This window comes from Mobula birostris, chromosome 13, assembly GCF_030028105.1.
Source record: "Mobula birostris isolate sMobBir1 chromosome 13, sMobBir1.hap1, whole genome shotgun sequence".
NCBI lineage: Eukaryota > Metazoa > Chordata > Chondrichthyes > Myliobatiformes > Myliobatidae > Mobula > Mobula birostris.
The window spans coordinates 15,423,247-15,434,707 of NC_092382.1; the positions used below are offsets into that span (position 1 = coordinate 15,423,247).

The 11,461-nt window shown below is 44.3% G+C and overlaps 1 pseudogene; it reads right to left on the bottom strand.

The window, feature by feature from the left end:
* Positions 1 to 11,244, bottom strand: part of LOC140208449 (uncharacterized) — a 29,979-nt pseudogene extending 18,735 nt beyond the window's left edge.
* Between the last annotated feature and the right edge of the window lie 217 nt (positions 11,245 to 11,461).

Genomic DNA, 11,461 nt, shown 5'->3' on the forward strand with positions numbered 1-11,461 from the left:
GCTGCAGAAGATGGAAATTAATTCCATAGAGGATTAACAAAGAGGTTAGAGAGTATTTGTTATAGAGAGTGCAATGAAGATTCACCAGACTGATCCCTGGAGTGGTGGGGTCATCATATGAAGAAAGACCAAATGTGATAACCCTTTCATTTAGAGAATCGAGGACTGAGAGGTGAACACATTGAAATGCACAACATCATTACCGGCTGAACCAGGGATCCCAGTCTCTGAAAAAGGGGGTGGACTGTCCGGGACTGAGATGAGGGGAAATGTCTCCACTCCGAGGGTGGTGAATGTCTGTAAATTCCCACCACAGAGGCCGGTGAAGACTCAGTGATCGTCCTCACATATAACAGAGGCTGGCAGATGTGTGGAGACCGAAGGGATCGAGGAAATGAGGATCGGGCAGAAACATGTGGCTGAGATGGGAGAGCAGCCGTCATCTTGTTGATGGTTAGAGGGGCTGAACGACCACTTCCTGCTGTTTCTCACTCGGTGTTTCAGTGGTCCTGTCCAGTGAGGCTGGAGGAATGTGAATAGAAATTAGTGTTTATACACATAGAACTGATTTAAATGAAACCTGCAGATTTCCGGTTTGGGTCTAGATTGTGTGTTGGACCAGGATGGGAATCGAGCCCATGACTCTGTGACCTGGGGCCGGAGGGAAAGGGACAGAGAAGATATGGAGGGAAAAGGTAAATACGTATCGGGTGTAAATATGGAATAATGTGGGAAATGCGGCGGATGGTTCGGGCAGCGTGTGAGGGGCGAGGAGCAGAGTCACCGGTTCAGATGGGAGACCTTCCACCCGTCACCTGATCCCATGTCCTGTTCACGTTTTTCCACAGACCTGCAGCATCTACCGGTCACTGCTCTACATGTACGTGTAGCTTCATCTTTCGCCCATTCAGACAAGTCAGTGAGATCCGGATCTGTCACGTCCTGTCGTTGTGGGTGGACAATGATTTTTTCTGCAATAATTTCAGCATGTTTCCATATAACCACATAACAATTACAGCATGGAAACAGCCCATCTTGGCCCTTCTAGTCCGTGCCGAATGCTTACTCTCACCTTGTCTCAGGCCTCAGACCAATAACAACTGGGCTGAGGCCTGGGACTAGGCCTCATTCCAGTGTTTTTACCTGCTGAAGTGCAGCCAATGTTTCCGAATGTCTGACCCATTTATGTGAGAGTTAGCCTTTTCTATTTATCTGAGTATCTCATAAACGTGTAGTTTAGTTCAGCTTAACTCCAGAATTTACAAAGCAACAACCCAGTCAGTCAAATAGTTCCACACAATAAAAGTAGTTTACAGTATTACATTTTTAAAATTTTTATGTTGTACTACTTATATAATTTAACTATTTAATATGTATATTCTTATTTTAAATCACAATGGTTAAAATCTATTGTTATGAATTAGGTTCTATTGCTGCCGCAGAGACAACAAATTACATGACATCTGCCAGTGCTATTAAACCTGATTCTGATAATTGGTCTGGGAGACCCATCACCGGTCACCTGATCCCAGTTACTGCAGATGGTAATGCGAGATTGAAGCCTTTTCTATTTATTTGTGTTCCTCAGTTGTGTTAAGTTTCCCTCTGTGGTTCCAAAGCAGAAGCTCAGTCTGTCTAATATTTCCACAAAATTAAAATGGGGAATTTGTTTATTCTCATCACGTACTGAGCTACAGTGAAAATCTTGCCTGACCTACCTCCACACAGATCAATACATTACAACAGTACTTTGAGCTGATATACGACAAAACAATAACTGTAACAAAGCATTATGGCTGCAGAGGAAGTGCAGTGCAGATAGACATTTGGGGCAGGGTCACGTTGAGTTACATTGTGAGGTCCAGTCCATTTTATTGGACTGGAGACCATTAATTTGGTTTACAACCACAGACAGGAAGCTGTCCATGAGCCTGGTGGTATGCTCTTTAAGGCTTTTGTATCTCTTCCCTGATGGGGTATTGGGTTTGCAGCAATAATGTCCAAAGTTGTGGGCATCTTTGAGTACACGGCCTGCTTTCCCAAGGCAGGGAAAGTGTAGGAAGAGTCCATAGAGGGGAGGCTTGTTTCTATGATGTTTCCAGATGAGACCAAAGTTCTCTGCAGTTCCTTGCAGTCATGGACAGAGCTTTAGCCATACGAAGGCGTGAAGTATCGACAAGAAGCTCAGAGACCTCGGCCTTCACCCTGACTTGTGTAGCTGGATCCTGGACTTCCTGTCAGATCTCCAGCAGGTGGTAAGAGTGGGCTCCCTCACCTCTGTCTCTCTGACTTTCAGCACACATGCCCCACAGGGTTGTCTCCTTGGCCCCCTCCTTTACTCTCTGTGCACCCATGACTTGTGTCGCCACCCACAGCACCAATCTGTTAATTAAATTTGCTGACGACACTACATTGATTGGCCTAATCCCAAATAATAACTTTCAATCGATCAAATGCTTCCTGACAAGGCTCGGTCCAAACAAACTTTTCACCCTTCTTCAGGAGATTAGTCAGAGGAAGAGCGGTATCAGCAAAGTTCTTACACAACTTACGATAATATCCAACCATTCCCAGAAACCTTCCAAGAGCCTTCTTACCAGTCTGTCACAAAAACTGTGGGTCAACTGTCTAAGAAAAATAACAAGATGGCTTGAGTGGCAAAAATAGATTGTGGTGCTTTTATTTACAAAAATAGTGGAAAAACAAAACTTGGATGTCCACATCAAAACAAGAAATTAAAAAAAAACTATATATATATACACAGCTTGCAATTGTCACCTGTCCGGTTAACAGCCACCCTCAGACTAGACAAAAAAACAACCCAAAGCCTTGGTAACCTGAGGCTTACAACAGCTAAGCCAATCCCCCTAGACCAACCTGAAGCTAATTAACTCAATTATCTTCCATTTCACACAATCTGAAACTCTACCACCAGTTCTCACAATAAACACATAGACTTCATCACAGGATTCACCATTTCCCGGTTAAGTAACTTGTATAAACCCCAAAACTTTACCACAAGATGAGTAATTAGGTAACATAACCCTTGTCCCAGGTAAAGATGGTATCCTCCACCATCGGCACACCTGTGCAGGTTGCTGCTGCCTCTATATAAGACAGCTCTATGCAGCAGCTCTGTTTCAGACCCAGTGACTGTGGAGGAGAGAGACGACAGATTATCATGACACTTCGGCAAAACACTTATTGGAAAGATGAATATGAATAAATTGACCTGAGATAATAAAACTGTGACATAGTGTGTTTCTTTTTTTCATACCTATTACTGCTGGGGATGAGTGTAAAATTGTGACTGTTGATTTATTGTGATGCGTGCACTCACCACAATAACAGAGGGGAATAATGTGTGTGGATGACCCTTTGAGTGTTTTACCGAGTGTGCCATGAGACATCTGTAATCAGTGACGGGCCTTCGTCACACAGTCGGAATAGGAACTTCAGAAATGGCCTGGATTTTGCCTGCACAGGAGCCAACTTGCCTTGACCTACAACACAGCCAAGATAGATCACAGAGGCATGGCCAAATTCACTCTTAGCTAAGTCAACTGTAAGGTTGGCCCTGGAAAGCCTGTCAAACAGCTTTTCTACTACAGAGATATGCTCTTCCCAAATGTCACTCCCTGTGACTAAGTCATCAATATAGGCATCTGTGTGTCCTAACCCTTGAATTACAGAATCAATCATTCTCTGGAATGTTCCTGGAGCATATTTCATTCCAAACAGCAAAACATTGTATTCATACAACCCAGAAGGTGTCACAAATGCAGAAATTTCTCTACCTCAGTCCGTCAATGGAACACACCAATACCCTTCCAACAGATCAATCTTTGTAAGAAATTACCTTTTCCAACCTTATCGATGCAATCATCCACCCTAGGGATAGGATAGGCATCTGTTTTTGTTACTGCATTTACCTTCCTATAATCAGTGCAAAATCTAACACTATCAACAGGTTTGAGCACAATAACGCAGGGTGAGCTCCAATCTGATGTTGAAGACCTAATAATACTATTTTCCAGCATATATTCAATTTCTCGCTCAGCCACTTTACACTTTTCTACGTTCATGTGATATGGGTGTTGTTTAATCGGTTTGGCTTGACCAATATCTACGTCATGTACTGCGACCGTGGTTTGCTTGGGAACATTGGGAAATAAATCTTTAAAATTCAGAATTAATTCCTTCAGCTGTTGTTGTTGCTTTGGCTGCACATGAGCCAACTTGTTGTCAATGTTTTCGAGAACAACCGAGTTCGTTAGCCTAACTGGGACCATGTTTGGCTTGTGAAAAGTCTCAGACGAGTCAATTGTTTCATTCTCAGGGTTGCCAGATTGATATGTTTGACAACACTCACCGATGGTGCCTGCTTGTCAGAATAAGGCTTTATCATATTGATGTGTACTACCTGTGTTAGTTTACGTCGGTCGTGTGTTTTAATAACATAATTCACATCATTAATTTGAGAGACTATTTCATACAGTCCATTGAATTTCGCCTGAAGTGGATTCGTCAACATTGGAGATAAGGCAAGCACATTATCCCTCACCTTGTATTTTCTTTTGTTTTGGTCCGCTTATCAAACCAACACTTCATTTTGTTTTGAGAAATCTTCAAGTTTTGTCTTGCCAGATGACAGGCTTGGTATAGTTTATTTTTGAACTTCAAAACATAGTCTAACAAGTTAACATGTACATCCCCATCAATCCACTGTTCCTTTAAAAAGGTCAAAGGTCCCCTCACTCTATGACCAAATACAAGTTCAAATGGACTAAAGCCCAGTGACTCCTGTACCAACTCTCTTAAGCCTGATTTATACTTGTGCGTAAAGTGTACGCCATAGGCATCACGTACCCTACGCCGTACCCACGGTGTAGGCACCACGTACCCTACGCCGTTGGGTGACGTGCACCTCCTCTAAAAAGTAACTCATGCATTGCGGCGACGCAGACCACAACAACTGTGATTGGTTCGCTTGGTAGCATTGCATTTCCGGTTGCTTTTCTCTGCCATGTCTGTACACTGATGCAAAATAAATGGTTGGAGACAATGAACCAAATCGTCAAATCTACCTGCCGACATGGGAAAATATTTGAAATGCATTTCCTCGTCTATGTCTCTCACGAAGAAGCTCAACAGTGTCAGAGAAACCCCACCGTCAACTTGCGTTTTGGTGGTGAAGTGCATAGCGATGCAGACACAACTACGCATGCTCGCTACGGCGTAGGGCTACGCAAAAATTAAATCGGGCCTACGGTGTAGGATATGGCGTATCCCGAACGCACAAGTATAAATCAGCCTTTACCGTGAACAAAAGCAAATGTATTCCTTCATCCCAGTCTTTTCCATTTTCAACACAGTATGTCTTAATCATTGTTTTGACAGTAGAATTAAATCTTTCTAAAGCCCCTTGTGATTCCAGATGGTACACAGACGATGTAATTTGTGTCGCTCCCAGTTCATAAACTAGCTGCTGGAATAATCCAGATGTAAAATTACTTCCTTGATCAGACTGGATTTCTTAAGGCAAACCAAATAAAGTAAAAAACTTGTTAGAGCCTTCGCCAGTTTTAGCTTTAATATTTCTGAGAGGTATTGCCTCTGAGAATCTGGATGCAGTACACATAATAGCAAATACTGATGGACAGCTTTAGTCTTTGGCAATGGGCCAACACAATCCACTATAAATTTGGAAAAGGGTTTACCAAATGCAGCTATAGGCCGGAGTGCGGCCACTGGGGTGACCTGATTAGGTTTACCCACAACTTGACAAGTGTGACAGGTTCTGCAAAAGGTCACAACATCTTTCCTCAAATTAGGCCAGTAAAATTCCTTTATAATCCTGTTTACAGTTTTATTCACTCCATAATGGCCACCTAAGGGCATACTGTGGGCCAAAGTTAAAATTTCAGTCCTATGAACTTTAGGAACTACAATTTGGTGAACAATTACCCATTCCTCACTCGCAGGTATAGCAGGTGGCCTCCACTTCCTCATTAACACTCCATCCTTGAGATAATACCCTACTGACATTTTCTTAATCTCATCATCTGAGAGAAATGTTTCTTATAAAGCTTCAATCTCAGGGTCTCGGTTCTGTTCTGCTATAAATTCCTTCCTAGACAGACTTACTACCCATCAGACTTACTACCTGAATCCTGTTGAAACAATGAAGGCTGAAAGGTCCCTGACAAGTCATCATAACCTGAATCCTGGTCAACCTGATTTTGGCTATCATGGGTATCAGAATCATGCTGCACAGAACCCTCTGCATTGGCAGACTTTTTAGCCATACTTCGAATTACTGCGATAAATGTTAAAATCCATCTGTGGGTCATCAGTGGTTGGCTTAGTTGTCAACTGCACTGCAAGAACAACTTTACCATCTGCCAGGTCATTCCCTGACAGCAAAGTAACATCTTCCACTGGTAAACTGGAGCATAATCCAATCTTAACAGGTCCTGAAACAAACCCTGACTGTAAAGTTACCTTGTGCAATGGCACAGAAACAATGCTGCCCCCAATGCCTTTAATAAGATTTACCTCACCAGTGTCAGTCTCATCACCGAACTAATATAAGTGACTGAGAAGTCCCAGTATCTCGAAGAATTTTCACTGGTACCGGTGTTGACCCTTCCATTACTAATACAAACCCATCTGACATAAAATGACCAAATCCTTTCTTGATTCAGTCAGACCTCTCAGTCCTTAACTGAGCCTCAGCAGAAAGTTCAGAACCCTGTGGGTTTATAGGTGCTTCAACATACTGATCACAGGCATGTGGGACTGCCTCCTTTTCCTTTTTCTTCTTCAGGACAGAACAATTAGCCATCATATGACCAGCTTTCTTACAATAGTAACAAGGAAGACCAGAATATTTCTCCTTCAACTGCTTCCCTTCATCCTTAGTCTCGTCACTAGTCCCAGCTTTAATTTCTGGTTTACCCTGGTTATCCCTGCTACTCTTTTGGAAGCTCTTATTCTGGGTGAACTAAACCTTTTGAGTTAAAGCAAACTTATCTGCTAATCTAGCAGACTCCTGCAAAGTGGCAGCATCCTTTTCATTTAATTACATCTTTATGTCATCAGGGACGCACATTTTGAATTCTTCAATTAAAACCAACTCTTTCAAGCTGTTAAAATCATCATTTACATTTTTATAAGTGCACCAGCGGTCAAAACACACAAACTTCTCATAAGCAAATTCCATATTAGTCCGGTTCACAGATTTCCTCAAATTTCTAAACTTTTGCCTGTATGCTTCTGGGACCAACTCGTAAGCTTTGAGCACAGCCTGTTTCACCATGTCATAATCAGCTGCTTCATCAACTGTCAAAGCAGAATAGGCTTGCTGAGCATTCCCCTTAATTACTCTTTGTAAGAGAATAGGTCAACCCTCTTTTGGCCATTTTAAACCCTGAGCAACCTTCTCAAAATGCTGAAAGTATTTATCAACCTCTGCCTCGTCAAATGGAGGCACCAATTTAACTTCCCGACTGGCCTTAAACTTATCACCAGAGTCTAACGCTAGACCCCTTTGCTGCAATCTCTCTATCTTTTCCAGTTCAAACAGCCTCTGTCTTTCTGCTTCCTTCCAGTTTTTCTGCCTCTTCTCTCTGTTTTCCTGCCTCTCCAGCCTCAACCTGCCTCTGCCTTTCCACAGCCTCCATCTTTAATTTTGCTAACTTGTACGGGAGCCCAAGCTCACCAGGTTTACTTTCAGGAAACACCTCCAACTCCTCCACTTTAAACACACCCTCAGATACATAATGTTCAGCTATTATCCTCTGCATCTGAGACCTCCTCATTGTTGATTTCACCTTAGCAAGTTTTAATCTTTTAGCAATACTCAACAACTCAATCCTTCTGGTGTCCTTTAATGCCTCAGAGGTTGGCGCTTCCAGACATCTATCAACATCCATTGCTGCTGATTTTCCACACACAAATAAATCAAAAGGGATTTCTCCAATGAAATCGGTAATTAATCAATAGGCCTCCAAATCTTTTCCTATATCGGATGCAGGCCCCAATTTTGTCCCTGTAACGCTTTAGAAATGAGTCCTAAACAAAAGTTAACAGTGTTATGTGTATATATGTGGGTAAATATAACTCCCAAACTATTGAGCTCAGGGGAAACAAGGCTTGGAGTCTTGAGATGGTAAACTATGAAAGTTCAGTTCAACCACAGAATAGTTGAGGAGAGAGAGATATTTGTAATCCAGGGTAAATGTCGAGAGAAGGCAATAACGTTGAATTCCACAGCATCCATGGTGGTAAAACGAGAGAACAGTCGCTGTAGATTTTATCTGTCGTCGTTCCAAATCCACATACAAATTATCACCAAAAGTGACTTTTCACAAGGGGTATCGTCTTCAAGTGAATTTCCACACCACACCCAGGCAAGGGTTAACACATAAGTGGTCTTCACAGGATACCCCAAATTCGATCCACTCCTGTGGATCAAATGAGGTGACAACCACACATTCGATGTATGCTGAATCGATGATTAGCCCAGCCTTGTGGGCAGAGGAAAGTTCGAAACAGTGACCCTTGGCCACTAGTTCCCTTGTTTCGATCTTTCCATTTATCCTCCTTCATCTCCGTCTGACTCTGAGTGTCTGTGTCCTCGGATAAAACTAAACAAGCTGTGAGCGATGTAAACAAGCTGAAAGTCAGACTGATTCACCTTCTTAATCTCTCTCTCTCTCTCTCTCTCAAAATGACAGTCCACAGAAAATGAAACCTAGGGATTCATAACAACGGCCACTCCCCATTGTGAACTGACTGGTGTGCCAGTAGTTGGGATGACTGAATGAATCCTTTCCCATATTCTGAGCAGGTGAACGGCTTCGCCCCAGTGTGATCTTGCTGATGTCTCTGCAGGTTGGATGACTGAGTGAATCCCTTCCCACAGACTGAGCAGGTGAATGGCCTCTCTCCTGTGTGAACTCGCTGATGTACCAGTAGGGTGGATGATCAAGTGAATCCTTTCTCACATTCTGAGCAGTTGAACGGCTTCTCCCTAGTGTGAACTCGTTGATGTCTCTGTAGGTTGGATGACTGAGTGAATCCTTTCCCACATTTGCAGCAGGTGAACGGCTTCTCCCCAGTGTGAACTCGCTGATGACTCTGTAGGGAGGATAACTGAGTGAATCTCTTCCCACAGACAGAGCAGGTGAACGGCTTCTCCCCAGTGTGAACTTGCTGGTGGCTCTGTAGGGAGGATAACTGAGTGAATCTCTTCCCACAGTCTGAGCAGGTGAATGGCCAATCTCCTGTGTGAACTGACTGGTGTGCCAGTAGGTGGGATGACTGAGTGAATTCTTTCCCACATTTGGAGCAGGTGAATGGCTTCTCCCCAGTGTGAACTCGCTGATGACTCTGTAGGTGCGATGACCGAGTGAATCTCTTCCCACAGACTGAGCAGGTGAACGGTTTCTCCCCAGTGTGAACTCGCTGATGTGCCAGTAGGGTGGAAGAGTGAGTGAATCTCTTCTCACAGACTGAGCAGGTAAACGACTTCTTCCCAGTGTGAATTTGCTGGTGTCTCCGTAGGTTGGATGACTGAGTGAATCCCTTCCCAGAGTCTGAGCAGGTGAACGGCTTCTCCCCAGTGTGAACTGACTGGTGTGCTAGTAGGTGGGATGACTGACTGAATCCTTTCCCACATTCTGAGCAGCTGAATGGCCACTCCCCAGTGTGAATTGACTGGTGTGCCAGTAGGTGGGATGACTGAGTGAATCCTTTCCCACATACTGAGCAGGTGAACGGCTTCGCCCCAGTGTGATCTTGCTGATGTCTCTGCAGGTGGGATAACTGAGTGAATCCCTTCCCACAGACTGAGCAGGTGAATGGCCTCTCTCCTGTGTGAACTCGCTGATGTACCAGTAGGGTGGATGACTGAGTGAATCCTTTCCCACATACTGAGCAGGTGAACGGCTTCGCCCCAGTGTGATCTTGCTGATGTCTCTGTAGGTGGGATAACTGAGTGAATCTCTTCCCACAGACAGAGCAGGTGAACGGCTTCTCCCTGGTGTGAACTCGCTGATGACTCTGTAGGTGGGATGACTGAGTGAATCCTTTCCCACATTCAGAGCAGGTGAATGGCCTCTCCCCAGTGTGAACTCGCTGATGACTCTGTAGGTGGGATGACTGAGTGAATCCTTTCCCACATTCAGAGCAGGTGAATGGCCTCTCCCCAGTGTGAACTCGCTGATGACTCTGTAGGTGAGATGACGGAGTGAACCTCTTCCCACAGACTGAGCAGGTGAACGGTTTCTCCCCGGTGTGAACTCGCTGATGTCTCTGTAGGTTGGATGACTGAGTGAATCTGTTCCCACATTCTGAACAAGAGAACGGCTTCTCCCCAGTGTGAACTTGTTGATGTCTCTGTAGTTTGGATGAGTGAGTGAATCCCTTCCCACAGTCTGAGCAGGTGAATGGCCAATCTCCTGTGTGAACTGACTGGTGTGCCAGGAGGTGGGATGACTGAGTGAATCCTTTCCCACATTCAGAGCAGGTGAATGGCTTCTCCCCAGTGTGAACTCGCTGATGACTCTGTAGGTGCGATGACCGAGCGAATCTCTTCCCACATTCTGAGCAGGTAAATGGCTTCTTCCCAGTGTGAACTTGCTGGTGTCTCCATAGGTGGGATGACTGAGTGAATCCCTTCCCAGAGTCTGAGCAGGTGAACGTCCACTCCCCGGTGTGAACTCGCTGGTGAGACATTAGGTTAGATGACTAAGTGAATCCTTACCCAGAAATTCAGCAGATGACCAGCCCCTGCCCAGTGTGAACTGACTGGTATGTCCACAGGTGAGACGACTGACTGAATCCTTTCTCACACACAGAACAGGTGAAAGGCCTTGCCCAGTGTGAACTTGCTGATGTACTTTCAATTGAGATGACCGAGTGAATCCATTCCCACTGTTTGAACAGGTGAACAGCCTTTTTCCTGTATAAAATGACGGTGTGCCAGTCTGTCAGATGATCAAGTGAATCCCTCCCCACTGTCTGAGCAGGAAGGATGGTGATTGAATCCCTTGCTCCACTTCTTAAATGTCTAGACAGAGACAGCAAAACTGGCGTGTCGTGTTTGAGATTCCTGGAGACAAATTCCTTCTCGTTTTTAACCTGTAAAAAGATTTACAAAATCCATCAGTGGGTGTAGGACATTTCAGATGAGATTGCTTGAGTTGCCAAGGTTTGATCTGGTATCACACTGTTACACTGAGGTTCAACCCAAGTTGGACAGAGAAATCATCTTCTGACTGGTCACAGTGCTGGTATCTGGAATGACCATCAATTCCCTGATGCTCTTCCTGTCTCTATCAGAATGGGGCATTTCTGCCGTCTCCAATTTGTTCCTTGGCTCAGTTTGACTCGCTCCATTGGTATTACTCCCTGTTCCTGCTGAGCAGCATGGGTGCCTGGCCCCACAGTAACT